Source organism: Mizuhopecten yessoensis, unplaced genomic scaffold (genome assembly GCF_002113885.1).
Source record: "Mizuhopecten yessoensis strain PY_sf001 unplaced genomic scaffold, ASM211388v2 scaffold4805, whole genome shotgun sequence".
Taxonomy (NCBI): domain Eukaryota; kingdom Metazoa; phylum Mollusca; class Bivalvia; order Pectinida; family Pectinidae; genus Mizuhopecten; species Mizuhopecten yessoensis.
In genome coordinates, this window is record NW_018405730.1 from 726,128 (window position 1) to 748,393 (window position 22,266).

At 34.8% G+C, this 22,266-nt stretch overlaps 1 pseudogene; it reads right to left on the minus strand.

Moving 5' to 3' along the window:
• Nucleotides 1-4,073: 4,073 nt before the first annotated feature.
• On the minus strand, nt 4,074-21,725 carry LOC110449721 (annotated as a pseudogene).
• Nucleotides 21,726-22,266: the final 541 nt, after the last annotated feature.

Genomic DNA, 22,266 nt, shown 5'->3' on the forward strand with positions numbered 1-22,266 from the left:
CTACCACAGGGGTTCGTTACAAATGTCCTAAATACACATATGAGTCACAGCACACATAAACATACATTTATATTTTATGGTTATGTGTGATGTGACCTATATCAGTTAAAGCATGATATGCATATTTCAGACCCCTGTATATCTACGTTGTCCAACTTGAGTAGGAATGGAAATGTTTGATTGTGAATTCAAATATTTCAACTAACAAACAAGCATTTTTACACAGCTAATACATGACAAGTTATTGATCATTTGAAACAAATTCAAATCGAAATCTTTTTGTACGAATAGCAACAACTTTTCGGTAGAAATGAGTTTTTTTATTCGAATTAACCTACAATAAAAATGGGTGTCATTAAAGTCAGTATTATCCTAGTGCAGAAAGAGTCGGTCGAAGCTACCATACCATTGTACTTAAAATCCTTCCTTACTTTGAATACTAACATGTACTTACATTGTAACATCTTATTCTTAATACATTGTGTCCAAGATTCTCAACTACAAGCAACAAGCAAACGCCTTAGCAACTTAATTTAGATGACTCCCGATAACCTCCACCTTCCTCCACGTTATTGCAGTACATCGCCATATAGCCATTTTTATCTAGATAAGAGAGCTATATTGTCTGTTGGAATGTGAATTTAGAGATGCTGATTGATTTTGTAGAAGACTTTGCCAGCCAAACTTGCATAAAACAAGCTTGCTACCAATACTTGTTCGGATTTGAGTAATACTGACTTCTTACACGTGTTTGCATTGCAATAACAATAGTTCGTCCAGCATAGTTTTGTTATTTTTTGATATTAAGATATTTGTACATGTCAATTCACAAAAATCAACATTTTTCGTTCTACCAGTATACTTTTGCGGATATCCTTTATTAACATACAGTAGACACGTGTATCATTAAAATTCGTTGCATTTATATTCGTGGTTCAATAGCAAACACGAAAACCACGACTTTTTATACATAATGAACATGTTATGTTATACAATATTAGTAACAATACCGATGAACAGTATGACATTGTACTTTTTCAGTCATTTCATTATTACGATAATACTGCGTCGCTTTCTGTTCAGATTTCTTCCTTTATTCAATTGACTGTTAAACATTAAGCACTGAACTGTTGCCAGATGCAGTATACAGTCGATATGAATGCTATTTGGGTGAAAGATAAATAGAATGTCGCCTGTTATACTGCATCTGGTAACAGTTCAATGCTTCTATTTACATTTATACAGTTTGTTTGGTATAGTAACTGAAGCAAAAATACGTTCGAATTTCCCGCTTATCATATCAGTGACGTCAGTACGTTCAAATCCCAGACCAGCCGAATTTTCCAGAGAAAATAATAGAGTCCCTCGTCTCATTGTAAACCACACGCACATAAAATGGTTTGAACATAAACTTAATTTTATTAATTATTTTATATGAGTGTGTATATGTTGAAAAATTGTTAATAATTGCATAACTTCTGCTGGTTTAAAATTAAAGTTGTTTTTCGCGCATTGATAGATTACATGTATTTGGAAGTGATGTGGCGCTGAACGGACTTTATTGTTTCCTCGGAAACGCTTATGTTTCCATCGACTGGGATATTACGTTATTTTCAAAAACGTATATTCTCAGAGATTTTTTAATTAAAGTGGTCCTTTCAGTAGGTGATAACGATTCAAAGGACATTTCGTTTGAAACAGATTCTATGCCTAATCGGTCAGATTATCATCGCTAGCAGACGACGTTCACGGGGATCGGTTTCGTGATTTTGAGTAATGGATGACATCACTGAAGAACCACAACACTTAAAAAGGTATTTATACACATTCTAAAACCTTGTCGATACCCTCGACTTTTACAAGGTTTTATAAATGCTGAGTTTAGTGTTGTGGTTATTCTCTGATGTTATACAAAACTCAAAATCTCGAAACCGAGCCCCTGTGTAATGACGTTGACAAACTTGGTAATTTCGTATCTAGAATGGCGCTTACAATAATTTTGTGGTACCTACACATCTGATAATAAATTTATATTGTCACAATTTGTCAAGTTGCTTTATTTTTTGCGATGACCTACATTGCTAAACGTTAACGAACACAGAAAGTTCTCTGATTATAGGCCTATTGATACCGAAAGTATCTGGTGGCCATGCATGTTCCTACACTGATGACCGAATCACTGTAAATTGCAGAATACAGTCTCATATACTGGAATTTAGTTTACTAACGACATATAGGCAAATGCAACACAGAATGTAACTATATGATGATGACATGTCAGATTGGAATTAAGAATTTAACAAAACACATTTTAGTTGGATGTTAAAGCTCTTCACTAGCAGTATTTATTGAAGTTGAATTAAATTTCGACAATAACGAAATTATAAAACAGAACAAAAAAAACAAGGTATGTGTTCTGCATAAGCATCAACTAGTATGCAGAATCATGGTGAACTATTGCTTTGTCATCAGATTATAATAAGTTGAAAGCAATCAGAGTCCTATATATCACTGATGTAACAATAAAGACATAAGCCTAAATAATAAAATGGAACGAATTAACTTCACCAAACTCAGGCAAGGCATAAACAATAAAAATGTTTAAGCGATTAGGGTCATATCAATAAATTTGTTTTTAGTTATTTGCATAAATATGATAACATATTCACCGCTCTATCCATTAGAGTCCAATAACGTTGATGTTTTTTACCCAGCTTGCTGTCCAACACCGAGTTTTTTCAATTTCGTCACGTGAAAAGCTAAGAAAACAACAATACTTTGATACCATAAAGGTAACAGCTTATCTAACCTCTAACCCTTGTTCACAAGGATTTATAAAAACAAGATATATATCTAACATGTTAAGCATATATAAACAAAAATTATGAATATGTGTTTACATACATGTATATAAAAAAATAAAGTAATATATCATACACAAGAGTACCGCGGGGCGGAACAATATACGCCCGTCGAATGCCATAAAGTGTAATATACTTTCTTACATTGATATTAGATCTGCATCATTCTAAGAGTGGTTAGGTGACATGCTATAAAAAATGTAGGAGAAAATCTCCGGACAGAAAATCAAATACTGAAAAAAACAAATGGCAATAACTTTTGCAAATATTATCGAATCAAAATTCTTTTCAAGGAAACATAACAACATATCATGATTATTTAGCCTTTGAAGTTGCAAAGAAATCCGTCAAAAAATGTAGGAGGAAATCTCCGAACAAAAAATCAAATACTGAAATGAACAAAGGGCAATAACTAATTGGAAAAAAAATTCGAATCAAAATTCTTTTAACAGAGACACAACTTCATATCATGATTATAATGTATTTCAAGTTTCAAAGAGATCGGTCGAAAAATGTAGGAGGATATTGCTTGCATCCAGGTGTCAAACCATGTGTGATACTTTATTCTGTAATACACTGTATTAATCAGTCTGTAATATCAAGGCAGTAGAAAACAATATCGTGGGGTGGAAATGTTCTATCTTCTTTATAACATTTTCAAGGATTTATTTACAATCATCAACAATGGATATGCTTTATTCATTAACATATGATCTTACATCACATGCTATAACAGAAACCTTGAATTAATTTGCTATCTCGCATACTTCCCATTAATATAGATCAATTTTCACTGAACGCACCTAGGTTCGTAATATTAACATTCGATTGTTTTATTACATTTTTAAATCTAAAATATCAGCACTATGTGTAATTATTAAAATTACATCTGACACTAACGTTATACTCACGATCAATGGTATAATTACCGATAACGAGCAAATACAATATATATATACCTTGTGTTGTGAATCTACCGATCAATAAAGTTTTAAAAATACGCAGATATGTGTATAGAGCATATAAATGTACATTTTATCACTAGTAATGATTTTTGACTTTACTAGTTACTACGGAGAAATTGTAGCAGCCTAATCCTGATACGATGTACATTGTTTAACTCCTCTTCTCAAATGCACATTGTTTTAGGTCCTCTTCTCAAATTTTAGGTACAAACCCAATGGAATGAAACGTTGATCGGAATCTGAAATGATAAAAGTTATGTGTCTCTAATGAAAATAAATTTTGAAATTTTAAAGTGAATTCTTCACAAATCTTACTAGAAGATATATTTGATCCTTATCCTGTCTCCCTGCCAGTTGAAAATAAGAACAAGCACATATCATGGCAGTTTGTTTCTTCTGTCCATCTATGAATCATACCAAAGATATGAAGTGTTTCTAGAAAAAATGTATCCGAATGGAAGTGCATATAACTGGCAGTCCCCAATAAGTTTATATAGAAATACATTACCTTTGTCTTTGGGCTTGTTACAGGTCGATAATTCTGCAGGATTCTGACGATAGCTATCTTCAGTTCAAGGAGAGCAAGCCTCATCCCGACACAGTTGCGGGGTCCAGCGCCAAACGGCATGAAGACAAACGGGTCTCTGTAAGCTTTGGCCTCTGGTGTGAATCTAAGTTAATTTTCAAGTAAGGTATAACAGTATTGCATTATAACATACACAACACTCTCACTAAACTAAAATTACCTGTATAGCGTTCAGTTTCAATACACTAATGTTCAACTGACCTTATAACAAATATCCATTTTTTGTTTCATTTTGCATGTTTTTAGAAAATGCTACCTATATGTTAGTGCTGCCAGTTTTTAATTACACTCATGTCTGTGAGATGGAAATGTTTGTAGTAATATCTCGTCCCCTTCCAAATCTGTCCGGTCATACCTGTTCTTCATCCACATTCAAAGTTATTGATGGTAATAGTTCTGACGGTAAATATAAATAGTGTGCAGTCCGTGATGTAAACAGGTTGTGATCTGGTCATTTCCATATTTTATCCTCAAATCAACCCGAGAACTATATGAGCCATCAGCTGATATTGTTGTTTCGGACTGATAGGATAAGATATGAAAAAATAACACACGATAGCATCTAAAGATAGTATGTCATAAATTACATACAAAGAGACAATGAACTACGTCCTTCAAATATACAAAACCAATAAGTGTTTATATAATATTTTGTATACCGTTTTCAATTCATCTTTCGCTCCCGTATGAGAACAATGTTTCGGAAATTCGTCATATCGATGACCATAATCTAGTTGAAAATACTATCTAAATGATTAAATATGATCCTGTTATAAGGATGGTTCAATATTTTTAACAGGAAAGAGAATAGTATGCTTCCACCGGGGATCGAAACCTCGATCTCCAGGTTCCTAGTTGGACGCTCTACCACTGAGCTAAAGGGAAATTCCCTCTAGCTCGAAGCAAGAAGGCGACCTTAATCCTATGTACAGTTGAACCCTGCCACAATATCGAAGCGGTACATGATACGCCCATCAGATGTCGAATGAGCAGTTTGCAACAAAGGGTCATAAGTGCATAAATTTTGGAGATATAAGCTTGGTTTAATAACCAATATTATCTGCCAGGAATCTACAAACGTATGGTTGCTTGTTGAGTAGTGCTCTATAAGGTGACTAATTGTGTAAGGCTGAATGAGCAGCTTTGGAGGAAGATTTATTTTACCTACAATCTTTGATAAATTCGATAACCAATAGTATCCGCCGGAAATTTATGGAGGTATGGGCATTTGTTGGAATGACAAAATGGTGTACATAAGGATAGCATATTGCACTGGGGGAAGGGAACGGGTCTATTATCTGATTAACGCAATACAGGTGTGATTTTGAGTCTACAACTCCAACCACTGAGCCACAATGTATTCCATAATTAAAATACTTTGCACATTAAATGAGTGAAACTATTAGTATTACCATATTATAATGCCATCCAAATAATCTTGTGATCCTAGTAGTAGGGTTCAATCACTCCCGTTGGTAGTTCATTAACAGTATTGGAAAACACTAAGTCAATGGTTGTGCTAAAGTCGTAAGTAGGCTTAGTAATAAGTTGTTGATAACTCATTTTTTTACGCAAGTGACAGAAGGCGTTGTCGGTTAGTAGACTTTTTACTGATATCAATATTGAAGCCTCCCATGATGATGCCCTCGCAGCCTTGTAGATGGTTATCGAACTTGTGCAAGCTTTCATAGAAATAAACCTTCCTATGAAGTTTGAAATGAATCTATTTAAGATTACTGAAGTTATTGATCGGAAACTGTTTCTACAAAGGGCCATAATCTGTAAATAACCGGCGAATAATTTTGGTCCGAACGCCCGCCCGAACGCCCGCCCGCCCGCGTAAAACATAATACGTCCCGTCATTCGACGGGCGCATAAAAACTGACCTAATAATTGACGTGTCTCGTATATCATCAATATGATAAACAATGCTTGGAAGATACCATCCAACTTATACACGTTTTATCACTATACATAATAAACCATGTTCTCGTACCTTTCCGGGTCAAATTTCTCTGGTTCAGGCCAGTACTCGGGATCCATCTGTATGGCACCCACCGGTATGTTTATAGTCATTCCTTTCGGGATCCTGATATTTCCGATGGTGACGTCATTGTTAGCCACACGATCAAGTCTATATTAGTAAAGTAAAAAATATTAAGATATTTAAATTCATATATATTTGGATAGATAATATAACTTGAAATATACCAAAATAATTTTCAGCGTAATTTTCCTTACCTTCTTATATATGAAATTTACAATTAGGGTTCATCCATAATAAATATTATTTCATTATTTATTAATAAGGTTTAAGAAATGACTAAACGGATGACTGTTTAACGGGGCAATGAAGACAATATTAAAGATAGAAAGCCGAAACGGAAAAGAAAAGAAAAGTCTAGCATTGCAATAACTGCAGGTAGATGATTAATGTTGCTTACTCTAACATCCCCTTATCAAAAGACCCAGAACAAACCAGCAGGAAGTCTGACATTAACGACTATTGAGCAAGGAACACGACAACGCGTCATGATGTAGACACAGTATAGAGTGATAAAATAACATACCTAGACGCGGCAGGGAACAGCCTCATTGTCTCATGAATACACATTTCCATATAAGAGAGTTTAGCTACATTGTCATAATTCGGTGCTTGCTGTAATGTTAAAAACAACATTGTTAGAATCGGTACATGTACGTGTTGTTCCAAATCAGTAATAAAGCATGTGCATAATTTACGAATGTATGCAATCGTAGTAAACTTAATAGGGTAATGTATAATTAACCAATGATATTAAAATGTAGTATAATGTATCCAAAGCTCTACCATATCTTATAAAACCTTTCGTATTTTCTAGTACATTGCCCACTCCGTTATATTGCGAACACACCTAAAATATTACGTTTTGGAAATAAAGTCTGCAGATTGCCCAAGGTGGAGTATAAAATAGTCTGTGGTGGATGTTACGCCGTAGCATTCAAGTACGGTGGCAATATAAAGGATACCGTTAGAAGAACGGTCCCACTACAAACAGAACACAATACATCTCCAGCATATAGGTAGGCATATACGTATAGGGAGATATCAGCCAGATGTCATAGTTCTAGTAGTAAGCGCCTGATAAGGCAGCTCCTGCACATTCCTCAAAATTGTATTGGTTAAAGGGGCTGGTCGGGGAAAAAATGTCATATTTGCTAAAAGGGGATACACATGTTTAAAATACCTTCTTATGATATATACAGACTCAAATTTTGCTGAAATTCACTCCCTAAGAGTACAAATTATAATTATATTAAAGAAATCCTAAATCGTCACCTGACAGTCTAAAACTCTCAATTGACCCAGATCAGTGATGTAATTTTACCGCACGCGCGTCATCAACAAGGCCAAATGTAAACATCTCGGCGAAAGAAAAAGATGCATGCAAAAGTCATGACAGGCACGAGGTATCAATACCGTTATATATAACAACATAAAGGTAGGAAAACTACACTTGCACAATACATGACCTTTGAAAACAATTATTTTCGTATAGTATTGCTGTCTTGTCCACTAGTTGAGTCCGACATGGCACATGACGGCGTGCTATTGTTGTTATCTTCACTGCCTCATTTTCGAAACAACCACGTGACATATATAAAAAGAACTGCGCTAAATTACCGCGGGGGTTCCCCGAGATTTCAGTGGTCAAAACTGGACATTGCGAGCAGAACTCGACCATCATATTGCCGAGGTATAACTTTTGGAAGGCCAAAGAACGCATATAGACCCATTTATTTTGTATTTTTTTCCCCGGCCAGCCCCTTTAATGTATATGCTAATTGTATTAATTGTATAAATTGTATATCTATGTACTGTAAAGCGCTTTAGAGTGGCTTATTCTAGCGAGATAGGGCGCTATGGTGTATATTATCATTAAAACTCCTTTCACTAAGTACTCGAATTACTACTCTAACTAGACGATATGATACAGTGTCGGTAATATGATAAAACTTGAGAATATCTGTAATTTTGGTATTGTTCTTTTGTAATTGATGATGTACACGATTTTTTATCTGAAATATATCACATAACCCCTTCCTTTATAGCTATTTGTATAGATATTGTGATACAGAACGCTTCATCAAATAGCCCGCAGAGAGGATTTTTTGACTAATTGCGAAAGGGTGGAGCCTCTTTAAAAAACGTGTAACGGGCGGGGCAATATGCAACAATTTGAGGTTGTTACAGTCCATTCACTTAGGTGTATTGACCGAGTCATGAACAAAAGTACAGTATGTGTGCTTATTATCCGCAAAATTGTGACCATATCACTAACAATATAAGTTGTGTCCGGGGACATTACATTATATCGGTAAAGATTACTTACCCCATTTAACTTATCATCAATTTCCTGTAGGAGGTTGTCACAGATTTCAGGGCAGAGGACTAAATGGTACACGAGGAAGCAAAGAGTGTTGGAGGTCGTGTCATATCCGGCAACGAAAAACAGTGTAGCCTGGGCTGTTATCTCTTCCACAGTCAGTGCTAAAACACACAATGAACAATATATACAGGAATTTCAACCTAAATTAAAAAGAAAATGTCATGGAGGCTTTAATTTTACATCGCAAAAATAATAGAATTGTACTCAAAAAATAAAAGTGCTGTAATAATATCAAAACAACACAATGCAGTGCATAAATGCGCTTGGAATATGACTTATCCCAGCATATCTATTAGAAACAGATAATTTCACGTCTATTTAAACATTAGACAGCATTAATATATTATGCTCCGTGCTATATTTCTATAACATGGAAAAGAATGTTGTTTTTTGCTATTTTTACATTTCAATGTTTAATTTGTTTTTATTTCCAAGTTCAAAACGCACTTTAAAATCCTAATTCCGAGGTGTTTGTTCAAGAGGTAGAACAGCCAACGGAATAGCTCACGGAACCTTGCCTCGTGACTTTCCCCGTAAAAGATATAGTTCGTGGAAATAAACATTATAATATCGATGCAATCCCCATACTTAAATCAATTCATATATTCAATTCACTTTAAAAATAGTCTTACATAAAACGGTGAATATTATTGAATCATTTCTTTTCTTTTTCTTGCTTTTCTGCTTTCTTGTGGGGAGGATGTAAGCATGTGTTATTGTCTCATACATGTAACACGGAACTGGCCTTGGAAGTGTTATATTGTGGCAATGTAGGGCAAATGTAAATATAAACTGATAAAGCGTGTACATTTTGTATATAGAGTCATGTAGCCTTACTCTTGCGCGTCCATGTTGACGATGTTTCACTGGCATCATTTTCTTTGAGTACTTCATCTCCTTTCTCCTCCTCTGTAGGCTCATCACCTTTTTCAGCTTTAACCGTTATTCCGAGAAAATCAAAATACTCCTGCAAACAAACTATTGTTGATTCCTATAAATTCTAAATGCAGACTATAAACAAAATCGACCGGTTGTCTAGGCTGTCCTTACAATTAAATGCTTGCTTTGCCATCAAGTTTAATCACTTTATTTTTTCTAAGTAAATGGTTATATAAGCAGGGATTTTTTTATGTAATTAATGTGATAAAGAGCAAATGAGTATTATTTTTTCTATATTAAAGTTTATTGATTGTTTTTTAATACTTTAATATATGAAATTGTAATCTAAAATAACTTATAAGGAATTATCAATGTCTAACAATCTGAAGCAAAGCATAATCGCTAAAAATGTTTATTGATCCATCTTAGTTATTCTAGACTCTTTTTTGGCCTCTAATCAGGTCACCGTAAACGTCAGTACACGTCCTTAAAGAAGAAATTGATTAATTTAGTCGTCAGCTAACATGTCCAATATCAATGGGCAAATATGTCGTGACTTTTCCCTTTCTTGATAGCAACATCCCCTTCATTTGGTCATCAATAATTTTTCCGAATATCATGATTTCTGTAAAAGGTATCGACTGTTGACGATTTGCCTTACAACACAGATTTCACAAGAAATGCAGGTATGTAGAGCAACTGTTCAAATATTGCCATAGATCTATAATTTGGAGTTCGAAATACGTTGTTTTTTTGGCATTCCGATATTATATTGCTGTCTTCTTTTTTTTTATAAATAACTGTTAATCAGCTTGTTGACTTCCTTTACTTCTGCTGCAGTTCGTGGATTTTTGCCCTTTGAGCCCATGCTCTTTTATTATTATGCTTGATGTAGCTCGATGATGGATGTTTTTTTTTACCAAATAGTTAGATCCATTCGGTATTATGTCAAAACCATTATTACTGTACGTCCTATCATATTATTGGTGATTGCATTTTTGTCGGTTAATTTGAGACAGGGATTTTATATATGAAATATTAAACACTGGATATATTTTAAATGCCGGACATTTTCGTAATTTGTCAAATGGAAAAACAGAGTAGCAGTATCTGACCTTTTCAAAAATGCATATGTGTAAGCATCTGGTGAATGATTATGGGGATTTGTGTATCCAATGCAATCAGCGCTAGGACTTTATATAATGTGTATACATGATAGGAATGTTGTTCTGATGGGTGCTCGGATATTGATAAAACGGATCCTGTCAATGTATATTTATAATCAATTTAAGTTTCCAAGTACAGACGTATTTCTTTTCATTCCCTTTTCTTATTAAAACTTTATTTTTATAGTTGTCGTTATAAATTTCCATAGATTAAGTTGGTGATTGCTAAATATTTGAATAAAAATCCGTTTGTAAAGGCAAGTATACATACATATTGCATGATTGAATAATTATATAATTGTTTCATATATATAGAAAAAAATCAAACCTACTCCTGGGGACTGCCGTCTTTCCGTTAACGCTTTGTCAGTGACACGTGCGAAAAAGTTCATTGCAGTTCTCACTTTTGTGAGGTTGAATCCAAGAAATGCAGATATTCTTAAAATCCACCAAAGAAATGGTAAAAAGACTGAAAGAATACAAAAGCGTGAAATTATGATACCTGCCAAACACAGAATCTCTTCTTTGTGGAGACAGACAAATGCACCAACTAATTATAATTAGCAATTATTAAATACGGGATAAGCATTGTCCATACAAATTTCCAACCAAAGAGCCAGTGATTAGTACAACCGTTGAAATACAAGAGAGGTTGATCAATCTGAGTCGATATCGGCACAAAATCATGGCCTATAGTCTTGTGGCAGATAACGGACAACAAAAAACGAATACGATTCATTTGCAAATCTGAAGGTGCACATAACTGACGTGCATTAAATCAGCTTACAGGTAAATGCAGAGGTTTGTATTACTTCACACAATACATGTAAATGCAGAGGTAAGTTTTACTTCACACAATACATGTAAATGCAGAGGTTAGTATTACTTAACACAATACATGTAAATGCAGAGGTTAGTATTACTTCACACAATACATGTTATGCAGAGGTTAGAATTACTTCACACAATACATGTAATGCAGAGGTTTGTATTACTTCACACAATACATGTAATGCAGAGGTTTGTATTACTTCACACAATACATGTAATGCAGAGGTAAGTTTTACTTCACACAATACATGTAAATGCAGAGGTTAGTATTACTTCACACAATAAATGTCAATGCAGATGTTAGTATTACTTAACACAATACATGTAAATGCAGAGGTAAGTATTACTTAACACAATACATGTAATGCAGAGGTTAGTATTACTTCACACAATACATGTAAATGCAGAGGTTAGTATTACTTCATACAATACATGTAATGCATGCTTTCCTCAGTAATGACGGGTTCCATTTGTAATGAAGTGAATTGAGAGGGAAGTCATGGAATACATGTAGTTGTAATATATTTTTTTCTATCTTTTTATGACACATGACTTTTCTGAAACTTTAATCCGTATGTACGTGACTGGACACCATTATTACATATATGTACATACCCATGCTGATCCATGCTGGATGATGTATCGCCACGTGACGTAACGTGGACACCTGTTTGCTTTAGCACATGTTCAGGTAACACACCAGTTAAGCAATAAATCAGGGATCGGATATTTTGATGAGATGATATGATAAACACGGTTGTATTATGACAATACACAAGTGTCGTTTATCTACGATGAGGCGTCAATGTTTCGAAATTTGCATATTTAGAGCCTCAAGTTATAAGCTTCGCGGGCATATTCAGAAAGAAAAATATTAAACAGAATCAACACAATGGGCGGCAGATATTTGCATTGTCTGTCACAGTTTACTGCGATGGTAGCACATCATGATTACAAGTCAACACACCTACAACAAGGACTGTTGGTGTGAACATCGAAATAGCAAAATACCGACATCAATTAGAGTATTACTTTTTGTGGTCAAAATCTGTATTCGAACGTTCGAAATTTAGGGCTGTGTCTGAAATTAGATGACTGATTATAACTATTTTCAATGTGTTCAAACTCTGCTGATTTGAATAAACAGATGGTTGACCTTTATATCATTACATCACGGGCTGACCTTTATATCATTACATCACGTTTAAATACACATGCTTTTATTTTAATATCCTTGAAAACTTTTAAAGATTTTAACAAATGAGTTAGAATACCCACTATCATTATCGTGTTTACTTACAAACAATGACCACCATCACTGCAATAGAATTTGAATCTGAGAAATATCTGGCATGTTTCGTAAAAGGATTATCCGGGTTATTTTGGCTGTTAACGTCCAGACCAAACGCAGTACTGACAATCACATCCATAGTGAAGCCTCATATGAACTTGCGTGAGAGACACAAATGTTGGGCTTAACATTAAGGAAAGGTAGATCCAGAAATATGTCGCTACAGCTGGATTTGTATTCCTTTTGAATTTGTTTACTTATATAGTTTGTTGAACTTATTAAACGCATGTATATAGAATGAAAGCAATAATTCATATACCAATATATCAATTGGTATGTTTTTCTAATTAGGTTAACCTGATACTACACCAGCGAAGGTTTATTATTTTCTTAACAAATAGTGGAGTGATCTCAAATGAGATATGATCTTAAGTTAATGCCTCTCTATCCATTAATTATTCCAATCTTTCGTTTTGTGAATATCAAGAGGAAGAAAATTTTGTGCAAAAGTAATGCATGCTTATTACCCTTTCATATCGATGTCTTCATCTTCTTTGATCTTTTGATCGATATGTTCCATGAACTTGTCAGCAGAGTTGTTAATTAGAGATGTCATCTTATACAAAGTAAAATAGAAAACAATACATGCCTAGCATTAATAAGAGAAGGTTAATAGCAGGCATCAAAGTCGATACCAAACCGACATTAAAGCATCCGGAGAGACATCGTGAACCTCACTAAAACTGAAAAGTTTATAGAAGATATAAGTAATCATAACTCAATGTGTATCATGAACGGCGTGGAGCACTGGATGAGGTGATCAAATATATATAACTGGTAACATATATTACAGGTTAACATGATGCATTGTTTATCCATAGCGTCAAATATTACAACCTACTTTGATTGATGCAACATTGTTTGAACGGCATATACTGTACTTTATTCGCTAACGTATCACCGTCTTCTATTTCATACTTGATTTTATGCAATGTATAAGTGACCTATGTAAAATATACTGCCTCTCATTTTGATAACATTTCCCAAAGTTAATCATTCAACGTAACTGAAGGCATTCCGCAGATGACGTACAATATTTGCTTAATAGATATTCTCTGTTTACTGTTTACTTTGATATCGATAGACAGATGTTTATCATATTAGAGACCCTTTTTTTAACTACGTGTAATACTTATGTCTGGTAATTGCAATGAAAAAGTATAAGTAGAGAAATGACGGGAGTAGAAAGAAGATTGATGAATGGAGAGGGAAAGAAACAAAGGGCGATTAGGGGTTCAAGGGACGTGGAAATGAATGGAGGCAGGACACAGACTAAATATGAAACACAGGAATGAGAAATAGATCGATGGAGAGAATAAGATTGGACAGGGTAAGGAGGTGACAATGAAAAAGGATTGGAAACGGAAGGTATTCATCCGGAGGGAAAAGGCTGGGGTTATTCAAGTAACTTAAGATATGTGAAAGAACAGGATAGATAGAGAAATGTTGAGACAAACGGGAAAGGGTTGCTTGAAGGAGTATGGGATGAAGAGTTTGTTGGAAATGTTAAGAAGTATGAAAAACTTATAATATAATGAAGGAAAATGAAAGGGAAAGAATGATTGTAATTTATTATTGAAGGCTAAATAGTGTTTCTAGGTAAATCATGCAACTCGTGTGTGCGGGTACGGAGCTTGAGAATAGGAATATCCCAGGAGATCTTACACACAAGTATGATATAGCTAGACTTATTTACCTGTCGCAACTTCTTGCCACTAAACGTTGGGCTGATGGTATTCCGAACAAAACGCCAATGGTCATCCTGTAGTTGCGTGAGCATGCAATTCATTTTGGAATCGGAAATTTTCCTAAATGTGTCCTAAACGTGAAAATAAGAATCATTTAATCTTCGTTTTGTTAGAGGAAGCAACCTGGTCATACTGCAAAACTCCAACAATGGCTTTCATCAATCCAACAAGTATTCACTGAAATGACCTTAAATAGGTTTTCAGTACAAACTCTTGCTTTCCGCTATCGTTAATTATAATTAACAGTGCATTTTCTCTCAATTGTATCGCTCGTAAACTAATACGTCCATAAAAGATAAAGTTAAGAACGTAATTAGGTACATGAAAATGATGTTAAATTTAATAATGCATACCCTCCTGTTGACAAAGTTTTTGAAGTCTTTCACCATAATATCCTTCAGAAGAGCGGGATCAGCGATGTACAGGACCGGGATATACGACTCGTACATTCTGTGTCATAAAATAAACATTAATTGATATATTCACGATACGTAAGAAAAAATCAAAAAATCAATGTGCGTGTAGTATGGTGGAATATATTACTAGGGAGAGAAAATGTTGGAAAAAATAATGAAAATAATTAACAATGGCCGCTTATGTCTCGAGTTCATTATTGCCTTTTGTCTTCATTTTACAATAGGTTTATATTTCATTTCTAACTATGTGGGCAGTTATCCAATTTTGTCTTTTCAACCTCGATATATTGGGAAGTACGAAAACAACGAACACTGACTGACGTCATACTTATGCCAGGTGTTTATTTCACTCAATCAAATCCACCAATCTATCGACATTGCTCGTCAACACATGACATCAGCATTCGACAGATAAACAAACACTGTTTCAGGGGTTTTCGCAGTCAGCCTGCCACTTTTTTTAGATATAAATGGGGTTGACGTCAGCCGCGTGCCGAGACCCGTGGAGTGATTGGCTGGAAGTGCAGCTATTTTTTCGCTTAACCAACCAACACTGCATGTTTCAGCAAGCGCTGTTCTCAACCTCATTATTATTCAAAAAAGTGGCAGGCTGACTGTGAAAAACTTTATAACTCTGACTGGCGTGTGTTTTTGGAGGAAACAGAGTGCATTTCCGCGGAAGGAGAATACAAAGGAGGTTTAATTTCTAATAAAGGAATAATCCATCGTTCAAACGGTACTAAGCATTTTCCCGTAGATCAGCTAGAAATGTTGTTTTTGATGCAAGAAAGTTAGGTTGGGTCGACATTTCGACATCGAGAGCTTTCCTCCCTTCTCGGTTATATCACCATTGGGGGTGTCATTTTTACCGAAAGTCGATCTAAATCCCTTAAACATGTCAAATTACTCTGAACACCTTAGTTTAGTTCCAAATATAGCTGTAACAAATTCTCAGGTCCTGTGGTTTAAAGTTGATCTAGAGGTAAAATAGATTTCTTTTGTTTGTCCACTAGCAAATCTTAAATACCATACAAAATTAAATGCGGATACCTTCCCTCGGCAAATGATACCAGTCCCGCGACATGATTGTTCACCGGTACATTTACGGGGGAGGATTTTGGAAAGGTGTTAGTCTGTTAGAAAAGAATACACGCGTGTACATGGTCTATCGTCCAATAATCCATGGTTATGAACCAGTGTAAAGCGTTGTTACACCGAAAATGTGGCAGAATTAAGCTTTAAACATGTAATAAACTAGCTAATTAATGGAGAGAGGGATAACCGAAGTACACTGTTCACCTAACTGCAGAGTGGGATGTGGTTGTCGGTATTTGTGGTGTATTCATGTGTACTTCGCATATCAGCGTATCCATCGATTGACATAGACGTTAACGTGTGTGTAACAAAAGTATATCTACTAGTATAATAAACACATAGTTACTATAGGGAAACATGGACATTTAGCTTAATAGAAACACAAGAGAAAAACATATTCATTGACAATGACTCGATTCCCTTCCCCGCCATCGTATATGACAGCACTGTTCGACTCCCTAATGCATTAACGTGTCTTAATGCATCAAAATACATGTGTTTGCTTAAAGTACCTGAACATATCAATAAACAAAATAAATGAATAACAAATAGCCTAGTTATATCTACATTTATGTAAATACGCATCAAGGGACAATAATTCGGTTTATAAAAATATAAACAATATTTTCAGATAATCGTAAATTATATTCATGAACGAATTATGCAGTCTGCATAAAATGAATCAAGTTTGGAGTATTTACAATGACTTACCCAAACACTTTGCCATATTTGCGGTACATATCTAGTTCTGTTTTAATAAGCCCCTGGAATATAAAACAAGATGACTAGTTAAAAACAAAGCAATTTCTTTAGTGTATAAGCCCATTAACCCAACATAAAAAAATATAAAACTAATAACACATACTTTTAGATCCCTCACAGCTTACCGCAATCACCCCGGTTTTTAGTTACGTTTGCATTTAAAGAAAAAATTCAATAAAAAATAGGAAACAGAAAGTGAGAGATTCAACTGTATAACCCCATGTGATTGGAATGAAAGAATCACACCGGATTGTTTGGCAATGCTAAGTATTATATATTGTTTTAAGGTAGGTGGGATACGTCCATAATGATCTTGATAATCATTGGAAAGTAACCTGCAAATGGCGAACTCAAAATATAAAATGAAATCAAAATCTGGCTCAAAACAACCCCAACTCAATCAAGACCCAACTCTAATACCCTTATTACAATGTACTATACATTAGTAGTGAACGGGGTTTACTTATTGTACATTGACCATTTTCATCTCTCATTATAATACATTATTGGTGCAGGAGATATATTTCATGTACATAAAGACTTTCCAACTTGTACCTTCATTCTGTTTCACTTGTGTAGAGGAATAAATTTGAAGTACATTAAGACTTTTCAACTCTCATTATAAAACATCCTTAGTTAATGGGGTATATTTCATGTATATCAAAACTTTAAAATTCCTATTATCATATTTGACTAGAGTAGGTGATGTTTTAATGCACATTAAAATTTCCATAACACACATTAATATTTCAATATCTGACAAATCAGTAGTATAGGGGATATGATATGCACAGTTAGACTTGCATTATGAAACTTTTTAAGTATTTCATCAGTACCCGACATTAATGAAGTGAAATAAAACGGTCACGTGGTTAATAACTACTTATTCAGTGTATATTTCGTGTAAAATCAGACATCGGGAGATACAACTCATTGAAACAGCCGTTCGATGCTACGCTAGAATGGATTAAACACCGAACACAACAATTGAAGTTATACCCATTTAAAACAATTGCTCGAACAAAATGTTATTAACATGTAAAACACATGTGTATACAGATACGTATAATATAGTGACCGTTTATTCCCCAAGGGTCATAAATGGATATGGTTCACGTGTACTACAGCACAAATCGACAACTGTATGGGTAAAATGATCAAAAGTGTTAACAAATATACAAAAACATCTCTGATTTTACATCATTATTATTTATAATCACGTCGAACACAAGTAGTTTATAATCTTACTTACTGGTTGTTTAGATCACAAACAGTTGACGTATAAGATTTTTCTAACATCAAAGTTTCAAATTTTAAGAGAAACGTGCTTTAGCTTTTTTGGTTCCTTTATGAATAACTGACAAGATGAACGTAATCACGCTCTAGAGCTGTCACGAGATTTGGACCTCCCTTCCACATAACTTTGTTATTGAGTAATCGATATGGTTGTTTACAAATGGGACATGCCTCCTAGTAATATTTTAGGGGTGAACCCCACGCTTGTTGATGGATTTGCAAAATAATAAATATCAAAATTAAAATCAAATTAACTCTTTCACCAAATATCGCGAGAAGTAAAGTCGACAATAATTTACCCATCAGAGCTTCATAATATAAACGTATTCAAACGTTAACTTATCATGGAAGGTGCACGTACATCCTTGATGAACATCCTCATGTTTCCAAATACTGGATCAGGCTTAGGACCGTCAATTCCCATCTTCTTAAATGTGTTATGATCCCAAGACATGTATCTACAATTTATCAAACAGAAAATATGAATCATAGAGTTCACGCATAACAAAACATCTTAATAACAATAGTGAAGACAAAAATTCACTAAAAATACGAAGAAAAAAAAAGATATTTGAAAAAAGAATGAGTAACAAAATATTGAACGGACCCAAAGTAACTATCCCTTAAGCCGCGGTTACATCTTACGGTCACGCAAGTAGCTGGCCGTAGTGGGGGATGACCGTAGCTGATTGTAGTAGACCGTAGGTGACCTTGGTTAAACGTATCAGACGTCGTTAGACGTAGTTCAACGTACTTATAAACTTAACATTACTTACCCCTAGATGACCCTAGTTGACCCTATTTAACCATTGTTAATCCTAGTTAACCCTAGATAACCCTAAATGACCCTAGTTAACCCTAGATAAACATAGTCTACCCTAGATAACCTAGTTAACACTAGATAACCCTCGTTAACACTAAATAACCCTAGTTAACACTAGATTGCCCTAGTTAACACTAAATTACCCTAGTTAACTCTAGATAAACCTAGATAACCCTTTCTAACCATAGATAACCCTTGTTAACCCTAGCCATTTTGCTCGTAGTTCACACTACTTTCTTTATATTTCCTCTTTTGCCAATTTTAAACCTACTTCAACCTAGTACTGTAGTGGCAATACGGTCAACTACGTCTTCCTGAATTACGGTCACGTGTACGTGCGTGACGTATGCTATAACCGCAGCTTAACACTGATAACTAAATCACTCAGATGTCAGCAGTAACGACGTTGTTTAGTGACACTAAAGTTATACCCAGTAAAGAAAAATGTCCGTATAATACAGTTCACACAACAAAGATAAATAAATCAGATTTATACATAATGAAAATTATAGGAAATACTATAGGCAAAACGCCACCATTGTAAAGTAGAGCCTTGAATCTACCTTTTTATACCCAACAACAATTGTTTACATCGTGGTTTCACTTACAGGGACCTGATAATTTGTAACAGCTCTATTTGGACCTAAACTAAGGTGGTCAGAGTAATTTTACATGTTTTGAGGGGTTGGATCAATTTTCCGTAAAAAAAGAAACCCCAATGATCATATATACGAGCTTTCGGTATATATGATCATATATACGAGTTTCTCGTATATATGATCATTTGGGTGTCATTTTTTACGGAAAATTGATCTAAACCCTCAAAACATGAAAAATTACTCTGAACACCTTAGTTTAGGTCCAAATACAGCTGTTACAAATTAGCAGGTCCCTGTGCACATATCCTCTCCTGTGGGTACCAGCGCCCACAGACCTGTTCATGGTGACTAATATAACACTATCAATCAATACTTGCATGACGTAGGTCACCACCAGCCCGACCAACAACATCACCCATTGAAGCCATGTCGGAATATCCACCAACCCCAGCACCTCCATTGCCTCCAGTTAAGTTCAGCTCACAGGGCTGAAGAGACACAGTGAAATACTAGGTAAACAATTAAAGGGACAATTAAGTGAAGTAAGTTTCTTATAACGTTGTGACAACATTCTTCATCATTGTATAGGTTGATACTCCTTATGAACAATTCATGTCGAGAAATTGACAAGAGGCAATGTTTTCTTGGCGTACAGCTGTACGTTTTAGCGGCAGCAGTCGTGAATTTCTAGCTAACAAAAATTTCTTTCCAGCCGAGGAGAGATTTCTCGCTTTATTCATCTAGCCTGTCTGGAATACAAGTATATGCATTTATTTTGAATAGAAATCATCTTCCAACATCATCTTAATCTCAAACATCGTTATAAATGATCGAGTGAGCTATTGATATCGTACTTTCCGTGGTTTGAAATTCTCCCTGCGGCACCCTCTCAGTGTGTGCATGCTCTCATTAAAGCTGTTCGTTTTTATTCAAATCCAAATATGAACAGAAATATCTGATTAGAGGTATATATTATGATACTTATAATTCTTACTTGCGATGCATTGTGTACGCTTCTAATTGAAAGGCCCCGATATTACGCTATTTTTATCACAGGCTTTTCCAAAAGATTAATCTGACCACACTGGACGTTGGCTTCAGGTCATGTCATTATCAACTACGTACACTTTCGCTAGGAGATATCGACTCGATATTCAGGTTGTCACTTGACTAAATAGCCCCTTTAAGGTCATACATTGTACAGGTATGCACATAGTGGTACCAGCAATGTTTGCAAAGTCTCATTTCAGTACATTATATCTATTGGAACAGAATGTGTATCTGGTACCAAAAGTCATCGGTTTTGAGTTAAAATAACGTTCCTGCTTTCACTTCAGAATTTGCAGCTCGGCGGTGGGTAACGAAATTACTTCCTCTGCAATATACCGATTTATGTCGTCAAATTATGGGATGTTTCAGCAGTAATGCTGCCTCAGAAAAGAAATCGACCGGAAGCGAAAACTGCAAACACAATAGAATAACTTGCCATCCATTATGTCTTTACAAATGTGTATTATTATACTCTGATACCTTATGTTTTGTATTGTAATGTATCTGAAGAAACCAATAAGCTGAAAAAAAACCTTTAAATATGAAAAAAATATAATAGGGTGAATAATTCACTTATCGGTGATTTATCATTGGGTTATATATATATGTTTGTAATTTCATTGTGAAACAACATAAGGCAGTTTGACGCAATATGGTTTACTTCCGGTAATTAGAAAATCAAATAATCTAACCCAGGACCTGATCGTCCTTATCTCGTCTGGCGTACATGATTCTTCTTATATAGGTTTCAATTTCAGGATTAATAAATACCTGTCACTACAATGAAGACTGCATTGGATACTGTATAATCACAGGACTAAACTACCCTGTAGTTGTCTGCCAGTAGACCATCTCACAAATGACCTGTGACCAGAGTATAACACCATCCTAATAATTGATAATGATAAAAGAGTTCTTTACAATGAGCAATTTGGATATTTGTACTCAATAAAATAATTGTTTATCTAAACCTATGTCAAAAAGGGGAAAAACAACACATAAATAAATTGTAAAGCATTTTATTCATGTAAACTATATTGCGCGCGAAATTGAAATATCCTCCAGTCAACAGCTCGTGATTACTAAGTCGTATGTCAAGGTCGAGCTTACTGAGTCAGCAATAGTGTGTTTTTAAGGATACTCCTGGTCAGTATCTATAGCACGTCCGGGTCTACGGCATACACACCTCAGATATTTTACGAACTATGTAATCGTATACACCTGCTATCATAATGAAGTATAACATGTTTGGCAGGCTCACAACACTCCTGTTTCGGGTCATAACCATGCCATATTTAGTCATCAATAAAAACTACATTTTAGAAAAAGCACATCTTTTTATCCAGAGTATAAAATACTTAATATATAATGTAGAAAATATACATGTATGTTTTGTCCTTGTCATAAT